General features: G+C 63.5%; 1 protein-coding gene across 2 annotated transcripts in view; it reads right to left on the bottom strand.

Moving 5' to 3' along the window:
* ELFN1 (extracellular leucine rich repeat and fibronectin type III domain containing 1) overlaps positions 1-12,607 on the bottom strand; it is an 83,002-nt gene extending 70,395 nt beyond the window's left edge. Inside the window, exon 1 of one of the 2 annotated variants that reach the window (XM_031013549.3) lies at positions 12,413-12,607. The gene's annotated coding sequence lies outside the window, so the exon portion shown is untranslated. Of the gene's footprint in view, positions 1-8,227; positions 8,335-12,412 lie in introns of those variants that run through there. The other variant, XM_019030313.4, reaches the window with a different exon arrangement.
* Between the last annotated feature and the right edge of the window lie 4,756 nt (positions 12,608-17,363).

The raw sequence follows: 17,363 nt of genomic DNA, 5'->3' as shown, positions 1-17,363 counted from the left end.
GGAGGCTTGGGGGAAGTCTGGGCACCGCGGGAGGTGCTGAGGCTGTTTACAGACCTTTCTGTAAAATGTGGGGTGGGGGCCCAAGGTTGTCCGAGACAGGCTATGCTGGGTTCTGGCACATGTGAGCCGTGAGCCTGGACCATGTTACTTCCCCACTCCATGCCTCGGCCTTCTGGTCTGTGAAATGGGCACACAGCACCTCCCTCCGGGCTGTGTGAAGATTCCCAGTGGCGTGGGCCTTACCCACAACTGACATGCAGGGCCGCAGGGTGGGGCGGGAGAGCTGCTCTGAGCCCAGGTATGGGGTGTGAGGCTCAGGTACCCTGGGTGGTCGTGGCAGGATGGGAGCTGAAGTCCCATGTTGGCACAGGCTGCACTCCAGGACCCCATGGTGTGTGTGTGTGTGCACCTGTGCCTGTGCACCCCTGTGCATGCCTCCCCAGTGTGTGTGGGAGCACGGTGGCACACACACTGTGCACGTTGAGGGCACAGGCGCCCAGGGCTGGGAGCTGCCCATTCAGCAGAGTCCCCTTGGTCCCTGACTGCTGTGGATTCGGGTGCGGGAACACTGGATTTCTGGTGAGTTGTTTCTCTGAAAAGCTGTCTCTGGGGACTCACAGCCCTCAGATGTAGCATGCTCTTGCTCTGTGGGGACAATGTAATGAAGGAACAAAAATAAGCCCGGATGTCTGTCAGACAGCAAACACCTCAGGGGCCTGACTCTCTTCCTGACGTCCCTCCCTGCCTACCCCAAGGACAGGGGAGCCGGCCGCTCCCAGACCCACCAGGAGCCCGCGGGAGCACCACACGCTCCCTGCATCTCAGAGCCTCCACCACTCGACTGAATTTGCAAAAAAAAAAGAAAAAGCAGACAACAAATTCATTTTACAGAACCTAACCCTCAGACGGAAGGAATTTCACATCAGAGCCACGATCATTCATGAACCCACATCGGCTGCCCACTGTGGTGTCCGAGAGGGGAAAGGGGTGGGGGGGCCAGGAGGGTGTGCACACTCCTCTATTCACGCAGACACTAATCTACACACACGTGAGTTCATGCACGTCTGTGCACACTCCCATATTCAGACACGAATCTACATGCACACACCCGCGAACCTACACACACCCTGGAACCCTTCTCTGTTCACACAAGTGGTAATCTACACGCACACACATGTGAACACGCGTGCCTGCTCCCATATTCACTTGGACACCCATCTGCACCCACAGCCACACGCAAATGAAGATCTGAGAATCCCGTCTCCTGGAGGAAGCCGGGGTGCCGGAAACCTGAGGAATGGGCCCTGAGACCCACTTCTGTGGGCACCCCGAGGGGTTCTGTGCCAAGATGACCCCGCTGTTTCATACCAATCCATTTTGGGGGGTTCATCTCCCCAAGAACACAGCTCTGAAATGCTAATGGCTGTCACAGGGAAGCAGGACTTGCTTTGCACAACCTTCCTCTCCACAGGACCGCCTCCCTCATTTCCTAATGAATATAAATAGGAAAATGGGTTTTGCCTTACAGAATATTTTTCTCTATAGGAATGTAGCTCCAATTTCTAAGCACTGTCAAAACAGAAGTTACATCCTCTCTGTCTCTCCGTTGCCAGCGTCGTCACCCAGTACGGGCTACCCTCATGGCTCTCAGACGTCGGCAGTCCCCTGGGTGGCTCATTCCCTTGTGTGCCCTTAAAAACCCTTTCTCCGTCGACATCAGAGGGATGCTTTAAAGCCAGCCTTGTCTCTCAGCTGCTGCAAACTCCCCAGAGACTTCCCAAAGCAATCCGAGTACCATCCAACTCTTCCCAAGAGCTCCGACACAGGAGCAGCCCGGACCCCGGGGCCTCTCCCGCTCACCTCTCAGCCCCCACGGCCAGCTGCACTGGCCTTGCCCTTCACCCACACGAAGCGTGTCTCGGCTGCGGGGCCATTACACCTGCTCTCCCTTCCCCAGCATCCTCCTTCCCTGTCTCTTTGCACAGCAGGGCACAGAGGGATGCAGGGACCAAACCTGCGCCCCATCCAGGTTCCAGGGCTGCAGGTCTGAGGGCCGTGCGGGGCAAATCAGAAGGGCTGGGGATTCTCCCAGCAGTGGTGGCTCTGCCCTTTCCAGAACTGGTGTCAGCCATTTACACTCCCCACAGCCATCCATCCACCCCTGTCCTCACATGACGGAGGGGAGGCCGAGGCTCTGGGAAGGGAAGGGACCCACCTCGGGTCACGCCGAACACCAGAGGCTCCCCAGCCCAGGCCACCCCATGATCTGCAGCCAAGCCCTTCCACCATTCCACAGGACAGATAGATGCAGGGGTGGTCCCTCGGTGAAGAGGGCAGAGGCCAGGCCCTTCCACAGCTTCCACGGGGCAAACAGACACAGGGGCGGTCTGTCAGTGAGGCGGGCAGAGGCCTCAGTGCAGGCTCCCCTCAGGCAGGGAGACAACAGACTGGGGGTTCCTCTCCAGGGTGCCCTGGAGCCACTACCAGCACCCTTCAGGCAGAGGTAGGCACTTGGCTAATGCCATCTCCCTTGGGATCTGGTCTAGGAACCAGCTGCCACCTTTCCAGACATGTCCGGGAAGCATCCCAGTCCCCCTCCCTCGGTCAGCACTCTGACCAGTGCAGGGGCCAGGCAGGAGCCACAGCACAGCCCAGAGTCCAGGCCCAGGAGACACATCCTGAGGATCCCCAACCCCTTGGGCTTCTAGGGAGGCCGTGGAGGTCGAGATGGCAGTGAGGGAGCTAAGCGCTGGCCACCCCTTCATGCAGCCGTGGCGGGGCAGCTGTGCTGTGGGTATCTCCGGGACACCTTCCCAGCCACTACTTCGGGCTCTGTCTCGACAGCGCAGGACTGTGAAGGCACACAGCTGTACTTGACTCGTCCCTCCGGGCCAGCGCTGCCTCACTGTGTGCTCTGCCAAGCCCTCTCCCTGCAGGGCCTCCTGTGCACCGGCCGAGGGTCTGGGAAGCCCCCCAACGGCACCCCCATTTCCAGACCCCGCTCCTCGGCCCCAGGAAGCCGGGCAGGATTCTCATCCATGTGGGGCGGGCACATGGCTGGCTGTGTTTGTATCTGTGTTTATTAAACTAGAGGGAGTTAATGACTAAGAGGTGCCTGAGTTTGATCCTGCTGAAAATAAGACTCGGATCTGTCGGTAAACACAGGGGAGCCTCCAGGCTGTCAATCATCTCCCGGGGTTTCCATCCCAGGCAGGATTCCGCCTGGACCCAACCCAACAGCCTCCAAATGTCAGGGCAGCAATGCCGGGGTGTGCACCTGTCACGTGGACAGACCCCCCCGAGCCCTCGGCCGCCACCTGGCCACATGTCCAGTGCTGGTGAGAAGCTCTCAGCGCGGTCAGCGCTCTGTGACAAGCCCTCTGACAGAAGTTACCATTGGAGGCGGCGGACGGCAGAGAGATGCGCTTCTGTGGGGTGGGGTCCTAGAGGGGGTAGTGGGCCACAGAGGGCCTGGGGGTGCACAGGGGTGGAATGTGGCTTCCCAGACAAGCTGGTTCACCTCCACGCCGTGGGCTGCCGGGTCCCCGTCGGTAAGGCCGGGGCACTCTCCCAGCTGAGGCCGGATATGAGGTGTGGGGAGCCCAGCACGGGAGCAGGGCTGAGCCCAGATACCGCTGCCTACAAGCCTCAGCGGCTTGCGGCCACTGCCCTGTCTGGGCCTCAGTGTCCCTATCTTTAAAATTCAGAGATTGAATTGGAGGCTCTAGCAAACACAGTGGACCTGGTGATGGCTGGGCTGGCCCGGGCCGAAGGATGTTTCCCGCCCGGCTGTGCCTCCTCTGTCCCCATCCCTCCCTCGGAAGCCCAGAGCGCAGTTTTCCAATATACCCCGGCCTCATGTGGGGGCACTGGGCACAACACACAGGGAGGCAAGGCCCTGTCCTTCCACCAGTCTCTCCCACTGTGGCTGCCCGAGTCTGTCCTGGAACTGGCGGAGGAAGACATTAGGGCAGACGTCGAGGGCAGGGGGGGTCACCGTCCACTGTCATGGCCCCTCTCCCCCCGACCCCTCACTGCTCTGGGGGCCTCACACCTTCCCTTCCGCTGCCTCTCCTGCCTGGATGCCTGCCTCTTCCTGTGGGGTTATCTAAACTCTGCCCACCCTATAGGGGCCAGCTAGACCCCTCCTCCTCAGCCCCAAAGAGGAGCTTGGGTCCGGCTCACAGGGGAGGGGAGCCTGGAAGCCGTGAGACCTGAGAAACTAACTGCTGGGCAGAAGGGAGGCGACCGGGGCTGAGTAACCGAGATCCTGAGACTCCAGGGTCTCCCACCACAGAACAGCCCCAGGAGTCCTAGCCATGTGGGTGGGGAAGGGCTGTGTGGACCAGCCTCCATGACTCAGTTTCCCCACTGGCTCCTGTGCACCCCCATGGCCTGGAGCAGGGAGCTGAGGAGTGGTCCTCTCTGCCTCAGTTTCCCCACCGGCTCCTGGGCACCCCTCATGGCCCAGAGCAGGGAGCAGAGGAGTGGTCCTCTCTGCCTGACTCAGTTTCCCCACTGGCTCCTGTGCACCCCTCACGGCCTGGAGCAGGGAGCAGAGGAGTGGTCCTCGCCGCCTGACTCAGTTTCCCCACCGGCTCCTGTGTACCCCCGTGGCCTGGAGCAGGGAGCAGAGTAGTCGTCCTCTCTGCCTCCCCTCTGAAGGTCCCTCAAGCCCTGCTGGACCCCCTCCTGCCTCAGCCTGGGTTCCAGCTCTTCTCCAAGACCAAGACCCCAGCTGCCCCAGGACAGCCCTACAGGTGTGGAGGCCTGGTCCAGCCACAGCTCCAGCTTACTTGCTGTGTGACCTCGGGCGACGCTGGACCCTTCTGGAAAATGGGGCTGGACCGGCTGATCTCCGAGGGAAAGGAGGCACATTTATTTGTGAGACCATTGTCTTTCCATCTGGGGATGCCAGCTCCAAGGCAGCCAAGCTCCTCCGGGCTTTGTCCCAGGCTCCAGGTAGGGCACACAGTTGGCCCTCGTCTGCCATCAGTGCTCCCAGGGTGGTCTCTCACCTCCTGCCCTCCCTCCCCAGGAGGCTGGAAGAGGTGGGACAGAACCAGGTCTCAATCCACCAGCCTTGGGAAGGGGACATCCGGGGCGGGGCACGGTGCTGGGCTCGAGTGCCCAGCTGCCGCCCTGCTTCCTGTTCACTGTCGGTGCCACCAACTGGCTCAGGGTGCACGGGGGTGAAGGGAGGCAGCAGCCCCCAACAACCAAGGCCTCCCACCCTGCTGGAATCCCCTGACCTGAACCAACACAACAGGACCCAGACGCCGGACATAGAACCCCTCCACCACCCTCTCCAGCCCCACCCCAATCCGGGCCTCAGTCTCCCCATCTGCACAGCTGGTGCTGGAATGGATGGCGCCATTGTCCACTACACTGGCTCCACCACCAGCCACCCCCACAAACACCCACCCAAGGCCACTTGACACCCGAGCTTGTGCTGGAAGAAACCAAATCCACAACAAAAACAAAAAGGAAAGAGCGAGGGGGGGGGGGCGCTGGAGAGATGACAAATGTATCCAATGTCCGCGGCGGTGCCACCATCCGCTCCAGGTTCACGCCCGGAAATTTATGGCCTCATCACCCAGCCCTGGAGATCTATCTCTCGCCTGTCACTCACTTGCATTTTTAATCCTGCCCCCCTCCACCGGCCCCCTCGTGTATTTATGTACCACCCACCCGGGCATCTCGAGGGCCTGCCTGTTTCTTTCTTGTGAAGATATATGAACACCCCAAGTCCATGCACCTCTGCTCATAAATTTCCTCCAATGCGATGGCGTCTGAGTCTGGCACGGAGAAACACAGTCCCCTACCAAAATGGGGAATTGGCTTGTTGGTGGGTAGGGATCCTGGGGTGGGGGCTCTGACCTCAGGGGGACCTTAGAAGGAGGCTTTCCTGAGTGCTTAGAAAATTCTATCAAAATCTAGAGCTGATGCGTGTGTGTTGGAAACAGACAGAGAAAGTCACCAACATGGGACCCAGGCAGCCACTCCGATTTTACCCCATTGATCTCAGGCACTGTGGTCATATTTTAGTCCAATTTTTCTCTCCTGGAGAGCAGGTGAAGCCTACAAGTATACATTTAGGGTGAAAATATTCAAATGCCGGGGTCCGAGACAGGCAACTACTCCAGGCTCTGGCCCTGGGCGCTCGTTGGGGCCCCGGACACCTGTTTCTTGGTGGGGACCGTGGTAGGGAGGTGGAGGAGCAGCAGCCTCTCCCTGGCCCAGGTGTGGGGAGCCTGCCTCCAAAGACACTTTGAAAAATCAGTGCTTTCCAGTGGCAGTCCTGGGGCACGGTGGGGAAGGGACGCCGCCCTCCCTCCCCTCCTCTGGTCCTGGGTGCAGGTGCCCACCACATCCCTGCACCCTTACCCTGGACTTACCAGGCCTCAGGAGTGTGGCTCTGGTTCAGGTGCCCACTGGCTTTTCTGGGAGTCGGGAGCTGCCTGCCGAGCCTGCTGTATCATCCTGAATTATACGCACACAGCAGTCCTGCTGCGGCCGAGGAGGAGGGGGCTGCACAGCTGGCTGTAGGACAGGGGGAGGGGCATGGCCCCCAATCTTTGACTTGGAGACCCCCAGGTCTTCTGCCCAGAAGGGGTGGGGATCAGAACTCCCTGACCACCGTATGCCCAGGAAAATGAGGGACCCAAGTGCTGGGGTCCTGGCTGGGCTCCAAAACCCCTCAAATCCAGGTGAGGGGGTGACCCCCTCCCACACACGGCCCCCTGGAGTTTCTCCCCCTGCTTTGGTGGAGTGGGGCGCAAACCTGGGCTGGGAACTGTAAGCCAGTCTTCTCAATGCTTGTTCAATTAAAAGGTGGCAGGGGCAGGGACCCAGGGGGCAGGAGGCCAGGGGGCCAGCCAGGCAGAGAAGAGGAGCATGTTGATGCTTTTCAAGCAACCTATGCCCAACCCAATGGGGTTTCCCCCAAGGCTGGGTGCAAGCTGAAGACCTCTTTGGAGGCTGGGGGCCTCTCTAGGGGGCAGCCCCTGAGAGAGGCAATATGGGGAGATTTGCCATTTACATCTGCTCCTGGCTCCCGGTCCCTCCACAGCTTCTGTCCCCAGGCTCTCCGCACAGCCCTTAGCCCAATGGAGGGAATGAGCGGCAGAGGCAGCCAACCCAAGCCAGGGTCCAAAGAGGCCCCACTCCGGGTGTGCAGGAAGGGAAAGTGCTGGCACGGAGGCTTTTTGAGGACGTGCACACCTGGCTCGGCCGGCCTCGAACGTTTCTGCTAAGCCTTCGTTTTTTTCAGAAGGCATGATCATCCTAGCCCCATTTCACAGGTGTGGAAACTGAGGCTCTGAGATTCACCTGCCCCAAGGTCACACAGCTGAGACCTGGAAAAGCCTGATTTTCATCTCAGAGGGTGTCGTTTTTATGGGGGGGGGGCGGTGTGCGGTACGGCAGGCAGTGCCCCCCGCCCCACCCTCAGCATCAAGCAGGTGACCTGCGGGTTTCAAAGGATGGAAATGGGGGCGCTTGTCTTTAGAGGCAGGTTGGGGCACGGAGGCTTGGCAGCCTCCTCCCAGCCCCCAGAGGGATGAGGACGGGGACGAGGATGGACTCCAGGTGGGGCGAGGGGTGGAGAGCACCCAGTAAGTTCAGTTCGGAGCGAAGCCCCCCACCCCCCCGCCAGGGGTTGGACTCAGGGGCTGGGACCGAGGAATGTGACCCCTCCCGGTGCGTGACTGGACGGTCCCCGCGCGGAGCGAGGAGGCTCGCAGCGTCGGGGGGAGGGCGGCCCAGCAGGGAGGGCGATGCGAGCCTGGGGAGGGGTCAGCGACTCGGCCAGGAGGTGAGGACAGCCCCCTAATTTCCGGGAAGGGAAGGGCAGGGGGCCGCGTCCGGGGGGCGCCGGGCAGGGTGCGGACGGCGAAGGGGGACGGAAGGGAGAGAGGCGCTGGGGAAGGGATCTTTCGGAGGGACGGGGCAGCGTGCGGGCTGCGGCAGCGACCCCGACCCGGGCCCCCGGGCTTTGTCGGGCTGAGCCTGCGCCCGCTCCGCCGCCGCCAAGTTCCTCCAACTTTGCCCACTGCGCTCGGATCGCGCGCCAGGCCTGGGGGCGCAGCAGGGGCTGGGGGCGCACGCTGCGCACTCGCGGACGCCCGGGGTTCGAGGTGGCGGGGGGCTTGGCCGCGCCGCTCCCCGGGGGTGGTCGGGGTCCCAAGTCCCCCGGGTTCAGCGCCCGGCCGCGCTCGCCGCTTACCTGCCCGCCCGGCCTCGGTTCCGGGGCTGTGCCCGCAGCCGCCGCCGTCCTTCAAGCTCTAACTTCGCTCCCGGGATTGAAATTCCTCCCCAGCTTCGCCCATCGATCTGCGCGCGCGGCCCCGCCCCTCGCCGCGCGGCCGGGGGGGAATTCAAGCTCGCCCTGCCCCCTCCCGCCCCCCTTCCCTCCCTCCCTCCCTCCTTCTCTCCCTCCCTCGCTCCCTCGCTCCCTCGCCCGCCTGCGCGCTCCCTTCCACCCCCTCTTCCTCCGCCGCGAGTCCGGCTCGGAGCCTCTGGCCCTCCCCTTCTCTCCCTGGCCTCCCGAGCCCCCTGCTCTCCTCAGCTCCCCGCGCCAACCGGCTCCTTCCCTCTCCCGGCGACGCGCAGGGGCTGGGGGAGGAGGGGAGGTCCTAGAAAGCGCAGGGAGCGTCCTCGCGGTCCGTCCCCGGCCCTCCCCGCCCACATCTAAAAGGTGGAGGGGGTGGGTGGGTGGGTGGGGGGAGTGGGGGCGACAGCTGTTGGCTGAACAAGCTACCCGCGACTCCCACCACCTCAAGCAAAGCCAAGGCGTTCTCAGGTCCTCCCGTCGGTCCGCCCCTTATCCGGGAGGGCAGGGACCTAGGGGCGGAGAACGCAGGGCGCCGGCCGGGCCCCCTCTGCCCAGCCCTGGCCCCGCTTCCTTCCTTCATTCACCCCAACCTCTGGGAGGACTTCAGGGGGTTCTGGAGCACTCTTCGGCTCAGTTTCACCCTGACAACCTGCCTGTGCGGAAGCCCCCGTCCGCATGTTACAGGAAGGGAAACTGAGTCAAGAGAGGCCCAGAATCTGGCCTTACACAGCGCGTCGAAGGCAGAGCCCCAGGGGCAGCCTGGACCCCCGGCAGGAGCCTCGGGACTCCACGCTCGGGCCAGGCAGGCCCCGGCGGTGCCTGGACAAGCCCGCGTTCGAAGAACGGCCGGCGCCTGGGGACCCTCTCCAGTCCCCGCGCAGCCCGCGCGTCCCCGCCGGCGCCCCCTCCCCGCTTCCTGTCCCCCGCCCGCCTCTGGTTCCCGGCCTCAGTACCCCCGGCACGCTCTCCGCTCGCCGCCAGCAGCTGGGCAATTCAACGAGCATACAAAAGAGTTGACTCAATTCAAAGGCAGCAAATCAAGATAAATCCTATAGTGTGTGGGGACCGGAGAGGGAATGTGAATGAACGCCCACGACGCCGTTCAGTCCTGTATGGACCGGCCTAGCCCGGCTGCAGGGCCTGACACGCCCGGGTCCTAGGGTTCTCCAGGAGCCAGAATCGGAGAGTGGGCTCTGAGCTGCCTTGGCTCCCAGGCCCCCCAGCACTGGCCCGAATTTAGTAATTTAGAGCTTGTGGCCTCCTTCGGCTGGCTGGGTGGGGCTCCCGTGATAGGGGTGCAGAGCCTTGAAGGGGAGTGCTAGGACGAAAGCCAGTGCGCCCCCACGATTTCATGCAAATACTGGGGGGCAGGGGCCCTGGAAACCCAGCACAGCCCCAGGGGCCAGCAGGAAGGGCACCGGTGGTTTGGAACACCTAAGCTGTGGCCTTTCTCCCTCTGCCCCGACCTGGACCACGGTCAGAGCCAGGCCGCAGGCCAAGAGCAGGTCCTTGTTTACCCACCAGATAGATACTGCAAGCCTGGGATGTGCCAGGCCTGGGCCTGTGGAACGAGGCCGGCGGTGAGAGGGGCACCCTCTCCTCCCTGCCTGTCTGTGAGGTCTCCCCAGCTGCAGCTCCACTAGGGAGAAGCTAGTCGGCCCCCAGAGCTTCCTTGGTCATGCTTGGAAGGTCCCAGTAAGCTACCCTCCAGCTTCTGGCCTGGCCAGCCTTGTGCAGAAGACGACCACCGGGCTCCGGGCCCCAGCCTATCCATTCCGCCTGCCAAACATAAACCCCAAGAGAGATACTGGCTCCCTATTTCCAGCAGGTTCCCCCAGGCCTGTGCTGGCCAAGTGCAGCCGAAGCTCTGGAAGGAGCCTCCTTTGCCTTCGCAGGTGTCCCCCGTGTGCCCTGCGCTGTGCTGGGCGCCTGCCCGGAGGAGGCGCGCCAGGACGTCCTGCTACATCCCAAGAGCAGGCATTATGAGCCCATTTCCTCGGGGTAAAAAACTGAGGCCGAGGGCCTCTTCAGAGCGCCCTTGACTGGTACTGCCTGACCCCAGAGGTCAGTTCTGCGGTCACTCGGGGTCTGAGATCCACGGAGAACCTCAGAGGTCAACTTGAGGGGCGGGTAGGGGTACGCGCGCGGGGCCGTGGGAGGCGAGATCCCGCAACCTGAGGAGCCAGGACCCCAGCAGAGAGCGAAACCTGGAGCTGGGGGAGGGGACGGCAGAGGACTGGAGGCCGGGCTGCACGGCAGGGGTCGAGTCCTCGCGGCCGCCCCCCCACACCCCGAGCGGAGGCTGCGCCGTCCGGCTGCGACCGAGTCCCCGGAGTCCCGGCCGGGTCGCCCCTCCCCCGTGGCCGCGCCGATTGGCGGCCTGCTGTTACCCGGACGCCGGCGCCGCCGCCGCGAGGACATCTTTCCGGGGCCCAACGCCGCGCCCCACGCCCCCTGCCCCTCCCCCAGACCCAGAACCGGGGAGAGGACGCGGCGGTGAAGCTGGGAGGTTGGAAGCTGGAGGGCGGCGGAGTCCCGGAGTTAACGGGGAGGGGGGCGGGGCCGGCGCCGGCCCTGGGGACAAAGATCCCCACGCTGCCTGCGGGCTGGGCTCTGCAGACACCGAGGCAGGAAGAAGGACTCCGTATTCCCCGTCCCCCAGATCCTCAAATCCACTCAGGCTCAGACCTGAGTGTCCAGGTGGGGTGGGGGAGACCGAACCCTCCTGGGCCCTCGAGGCGCGCGAAGGCGACGCTGAAGGGGGGACGCCGGGACGCTGCTTCCTCCCTGCACACGCCGCCCGAGCTGCATCCCTAAACGCTCCAGGAGCTTCGCGGGTCCCCCCTGCCCTCCACAACCCCCGAAGCTGCCCCCAGCGACCTCTCCCCGCCCTCAGATGGGGCCGCAAGGGCGGGCGAATGTGTTGCGCTCGCCGTGGGTTGGGAGGAAGGGCGCGGATTGTAGGAAGTCCCTGCTCCTCCCTGGGCAGCCTGGCCCCGGGGACTCGCGCTCAGCCCGCGGCGGAGGACTCGGTCGGGAATGGTGCTGAGATTGCGCGGGTACGGCCCAGGGCCGTGACCGGGTGGCCACCGTGCAGTTTGGGAAGAGAAAAAGTTCGGGGGGGGCCGACACCCCGAGATCGAAGAGGGAAAATGGGAGGAAAGCAGGCGGCAGGGAGGGAAGAGCGGCGGAACAGGGACCAGGAGAGCTGGGGGTCCGCTCTGGGCCCCGGGGTCCCGCCCCACTCGGCAGCCCAGCCCAGCCCCGCCGCGCCGGCTTCCCGGACCGGGAGAGGCTAGGGTCACCGACGCCTATTAATAGCCGCGAGCGGGTCCTTCCCGGGAGCTCCGCAGCGGCCGGCAGAGCCCAGCCACCGGCTGGGGTGGGGGCGGGGGTCCCGTAACACCCCCTCCGGAGGTTCAAGGGGCGTGGGGCGGGGCGCTGCGCCCCCCCACGCCGGCTTTGCGAAATCGAGGCACCCACAGCCCACTCCCTCCCCACCTCCGACTCCGAGACCAGGTTTCAGATGAAGAGGGGTTCGTCTGTGGTTCAACTTGGGGCGCCGCGGCTACCCCAGCGCACTCGAAGGCGCGCCTAGCCCCCTCCCCCTCTTTCTGCCTAGCCGGCTTTTTGCTCTCAGCGCGCTCCGGAAAGTTTCGGGGTCCCCGCGGCGCCTCCCTAGCCCCAGGGGTCCGGAGTCCTGGCCCTTCCAGCCGCGGCGTCGGGGACGGAAGTTTGTCCGGCCCAGGCTCGGCGGCCGCTAACTTCGGGTGCGCCCGCCTCCGAACCTGGGTGGGTGGATGGGGACGCCCGGGAGCCGCGGGCCACGAGCGCCGCATCCAGAGCCCCGCGGGCGGGGAGACTCGGCCCTGGCGCGGACGCCGAGGTCAGGGCACCAGGGATGGGGTGGCCCGGGCTGCAAGAGCCGCTGGGGACCCTGCGCTGCCCCCCGCCGCCCCCCCCAGAGAGCATCTTCTTCCCTGCCTCCCCTAGGGGCGGGGACCCTCCGATCCCGCAGCGGCGATAGAGGGGTCCCCCGGCCCCGGACAGCCCCCTGCCCCTCAGGCCCCTTCTTACCTGGGCCGGGGTGCGGGCCCCGGGCTGGAGGCACTGTCGCGGGCGAGCAGAGCGCGCGCACCCCGGTTCCCCGAGCGCGGCGGCGGCCGCGGCGGCGGCGGCTTCCCCTCCTTCCTCCTCCTCTTCCTCCTCCGGGCTCGCTGGCTCCAGACAGCCCTCCTCCCCCTCCCGCCCTGCCGGCCCCTCCCGGAGCCCGCCCGGCTGGACTCGGCCTGCGACCCGGAGCCCAGCGGAGCCGGCGGGAGCCAGGCTGCGGCGCTCACTGCGTCAAGCGCGGGGCGAGCGCGGGGCGGCGGCGGCGGCGGCGGGGACCGCGCGCTCGGAGCCCGGGGCTGGCCGGGCAGGCGGGGGAGCAGCGGCTCCGGCTCCGGCTCGGGCTCGGGCGCGGGCGCAGTGGTGGCGGCCGCGGCAGCGCCGAGGTTGTAGCACATTCTTTCTGAGCGTGATGGAAGGTTTCATGTGGGAGAGCGCGCGGGGAGGGATGGGGAGGGGGCGGGGGCCGCGGCGGGGGCGACCGGAGGGGCGGGGGGCGGGGTCGCTGCCCGCACGTCGGTGGGCTGGGGGGTGGCCGGAGGGGGGCTCCGGAGGGGAAGTTGGAGCCGGCCGCGGGGGCGGCGTGGAAGCCGAGTGGCGGCCTCGCCCCCTCCTCCTGGCCCGCCCCGCTCGCCCCCTGCCCCCGCCCCAGGCCACCCAGAGGCTCCCAGGCTTCGGTTTGGAAGAGAAGCGTCCGAAGGTCTGGGGGTCGGGACCCTGGTGGTGCCGGGAGGTGGGCACCTGGGTGCGGACACGGCTGTGCTCACAGGCGCCCGGCAACCTCGTGGAAGTTGACCCCAAGTCAGACCCTCTGTGAGCGCGCGCGTCCGCGAGGGCCAAAGCACAGCCCGCAGGACGCGCGTTTGCGGGGCGGGGGGAGAGCGGGGCACTTGGGGGCGGGGAGGTGGAGCGAGAGGGTGGTCGGGCCCCTGGCGGCCCCGCGTCCCCAGGGACTCGCCCTCCCCTAAGGTCGCCGACCCCTCCCTCCCTTCCCTCCCCGTTGCGCGTCGCCCCCCGCCTTTCGGCCGGGAGGAGGGGGAAGCGTGGGAGCGGCCCGGCGCCTTCCGATTCCCGGAAGGTTCGGTTTAGCGGATTTCCCTCTCCCTTCATGCGCCTCCGGAATCCCAGCGGATCCGAACTCGCTCCCTCGGGCTCTGAGCCGAGGGGTCCCCCGTCGCTCCCTGGTGGTCCCGAGCCCTCGCCGAGCGGTCTCACGGCTTCCCAGGGCGTCTCCCACTCCCACCCGCCCCTTCCCCAGCCTGCGGCTTTCGCGTGGGCTAAAAATTCCAAACTAGGCTCAAGAGCGCCCTCGCCCGGCTAAGCCCCCGCGCGCCGCTTCACAAACCGGCCGCGTCCGGAGCTGCGGAGCCAGGGACCCCCAGCGCGCGCTGGGCGCGACACTCTGGACCCCGCTGCCAGCGCCGCGCCCCTCCGGCCGGGGAGCCCCACACCGTCAAGAGGGCAGGGAGAGGGGAGGGGAGGGGACTGCTGGAGGGGAGGGGGCTGCTCCCCGGGTGTCTTTCCCGGAGGAGGTCCCGGGACAGGGGTGGGGGTGGCGCGGGAGGCCGCAGACAGCGCGCCCCGAGGATGGCCGGGCCGGGGATGGGCGCGCGGGGCTCCCGTCCGGACGTGGGTCCAACGGCCTCTCCGCAGCCCAGAAACTCCGTCCAGCCCGCGGGACGGCCGCCCGCCCTCCGACCCCGAGCCTCTACCACACTTGTTCCTGCAGGACGGGGTTGGGGGGACTGAGACCGTGATTGAGGCCGGGGCATGGAGGAAGTGCCGCCGCCTGCTCCCGGGATTGCTGGACAGGAAGGGTGGAGGCCAAGGACGGAACCCCTGCCTGCGGCTGTCCAGCCCTTAGTCCCTGCGCGGGGGCGCCCAGACCTCCAGGGAACAGGGAGACAGAGCGGGCAGAGCCCGGCCTGGAGGGGTCTCTTCCTGGTCCCTCAGGGAGGGTCCCGGCTGCTCTGAAGCGCGCAGTGGCCTAGGTGGGCACACAGCCCCTTTCTCTCACTTCCCCCCTCCCCTACTCGCGGGGCCTGGAGAGTCCCGGAACTGGCTCCTTGGAGGAAGCTGGAAGAAGGGAGCTGTCCTGCGGACCTTCCAGGGCGCTGAGGAATTTCAGCCCTGACTGACTCCCTCTGCAGCGCCTTCCAATGCTGAAATATGCCCTCCTGTCCCGTGAGAAGGCAGGGCCCCCGCGGGGCCTGGCTGGCCTCGGGCTGCTGTCCCCCCTCAGGCTGGGAATGGGCCACCCCAGGACAGACCCTAAGAGAGGAGGTGGGAGGGAGGCTGTCTGTCTCTGGCCTCTTCTGAAGCTCTCTCTCCCCGCCTCTGTTTGCCTCTGTCAGAGAATATGTTTGTTCTCTCTCTCCCTCTTCCTCTCTCTCTCTCCCTCCCCCCTCCTTTTCTGTCTCTTTCCCTCTTCCTCTTCCTCCTCTTCTCCCCTCTCCGCCTCGCCTCTCCTCTCTCCTTTTCTTTCTCCGTCTTGGTCTCTTTCTCTCTGACATTCATCTCCTCCTGATCCCCCTCCCCCAGCAGACAGAGGTACCCAGAGGCAGCCTGTGTGGTGTAGACATCTTACAGCACATCCAGGGAAGATGCGTGTGGATACCCACTCCAGCTCCCCGCCGCAAGCCGGTGTCCCACATGAAGATGCCGCAGCCTCACTGGGACAGGAAGACTGGAACCCTCCCCACCCCATAGCTCACACTGGTTGTGCAGAGTTGCAGAGGCATCCTGCTTCACACACCCCCGAATCGCACACACCCCGCCCCACCCAGTGTAACCCTCACACACACGCACGCACACTGGTGTGGCACTATGACGATCCTTCCTGTGATGGAGGTTCCTAGTGGCTGGTGGCTGGCATGAAGTCATTTAGTCCTCACAGCAACCCTAGAAGTGAACCAGCTGTGAAGATCTCCAGTTCTCAGAGGGTAAAATCGAGGGGTCCAGAGATCAAGTACCTTGGCCAGGGTCACCATAAACTGGAAATGGCCAAGCCAGGGTTTGAATCCAGATGGTCAAACTTGAAGGCAGCTGTACTAAGCATGTTGCCATCTGCATATGCACATGCATTCACGCACAGTCGCTCCACACACACGTGCTCGCTCAGGCCTCCTTTCTGAGGCGCTGCCACTGCCCGGCAGCAGCCCAGACACAGCAGTGATGGCCCGGTCCATCAGACAGCCTGTCTTTCCAGAGATGAGTCGGCTGGGCCAGGACCTAGGACAGAGCTGGGGATGGTGGGTGCACCACCACCCACCTGGGCACCATTGCCAGATCCAGGGCTCAGCCCGCCCTTCTGATGTACACAACAAGGTCCTCGTTCAGAATAAAACGGCCAAGTTTAAGACCTGCCTGGGCAACAGAGTGAGACCCTGTCTACAAAAAATAAAAAATTAGCTGGGTGCGGTGGTGTGTGCCTATGGTCCCAGCTATTCAGGAGGCTGAGGTAGGAGGATCACTTGAGCCCAGGAAGTGGAGGTTGCAGTGAGCTATGATCGCACCACTGCACTCCAGCATGGGCAACAGAGCAAGACTCTGTCTCAAAAACAAAAAAAAGAGCTAAACTGCCAGTAAGATTCTCATTTTTATGGAAACAAATCAACCACCATCTCATGACCCACCCAGCTACCCTTTGGGGAAGAGGCTGGTCAGTAAGAGCCGTAGGGGCCTGGGGCTGTGGGGCCTCAGGGCTTTTCTTAGGTGGTTGGAAGCACACCCCCTCCCAAGCCTGTGTCCCTGGACGCCCTGGGATTCCCTGGGCAAGTTCTCACTGTATTGACTTGATGTGTCGGTTTCATCCAACAGAGTGTGAGCTTGAGAGAGCAGGACAGACTGACTCACCTCCAGGCCTCAGTGCCCCACTCCAGCCCCACATGACCACACCCACTTCCAGGATAAGTGAGGACTCATCTGGTGGCTTTGATACCTTTGCCCCCCTGCAGGTGGTTCCTGCGCCCTCGCTCTGCTGAGGATGGCCTGGCTGGAAGCGAATGACCCAGTTGCCTGAGTGTGTTTGGGGGAAGCAGGGGAGGGATAGAGCAGCTGGGATTAATCGCGAAGGAGCGGGGAGAGAATTCCTCCCGACCCCCGGACCCATCCTAAGGAAATGGTAACCAGAGAAGAATGGTGACAATCTCTTCCTGTCCCCAGAACTTCACAGCAAGAACAACAAATGCCCATAAAACCCCGAAGCCACAGATTAAATGATGTGTCCAATTTCTATCTCAGGCAAAGAGCCAGTTCCCCCTATATAAAGGGCTCTTACAAATCAATAAGAAAAATAGCCAAGAGGCCAAAAAAAAAAAAAAAATAGAGGTAATGAACAGAAAAGGAAATCAAAAGGATGTTTAAACAAATGAAAAAGTGCCTATGCTCACTCCTAGTGACAAAAGTGCATGCTGAAACTGTACTGATGTGATTTTTCACTCATCAGATGGGCACAGATTAAACAGTCTAAGGACACACCCTGTTGCAATAGTGTGGGGAAGCAGACACCCTTGGAACCTATGAAACAATGTCAAAATTCCAAATGTACACACCCTTTGGCCCAGCATTTGCTTCTAGGAATCTGTCCTCCAGATACTCCTCCCAAATGTGAAAAATGATATATTGCTTTGTACAAGGTTATTCGCCGAAGCACTCTTTGTAATAGCAGCAGATTGGAAGGATCCTAAGTGCCCGCTGACAGTGCAGTGCTTAAATCATCATGGCACATCCAGCCGGATAAAGGTGGACTGATTGGAGTTCATCTGCAGATGTTCTTTAGTGTGAAAAAGCAAAAGGGGCCGGACAGTGTATATGGCACCTTTTTTTTTTTTTTTACACTATGTCAAAAAGGAGTTAATGAAATGACATTTTAGTTGCCTGCACACACTGATTTCTGGAAGGAGACCCAAGAAACTAG

Source organism: Gorilla gorilla, chromosome 6 (genome assembly GCF_029281585.2).
Source record: "Gorilla gorilla gorilla isolate KB3781 chromosome 6, NHGRI_mGorGor1-v2.1_pri, whole genome shotgun sequence".
NCBI lineage: Eukaryota > Metazoa > Chordata > Mammalia > Primates > Hominidae > Gorilla > Gorilla gorilla.
Note: the sequence above shows the minus strand (reverse complement) of the source record. Positions and strands in the feature narration are given on the sequence as shown.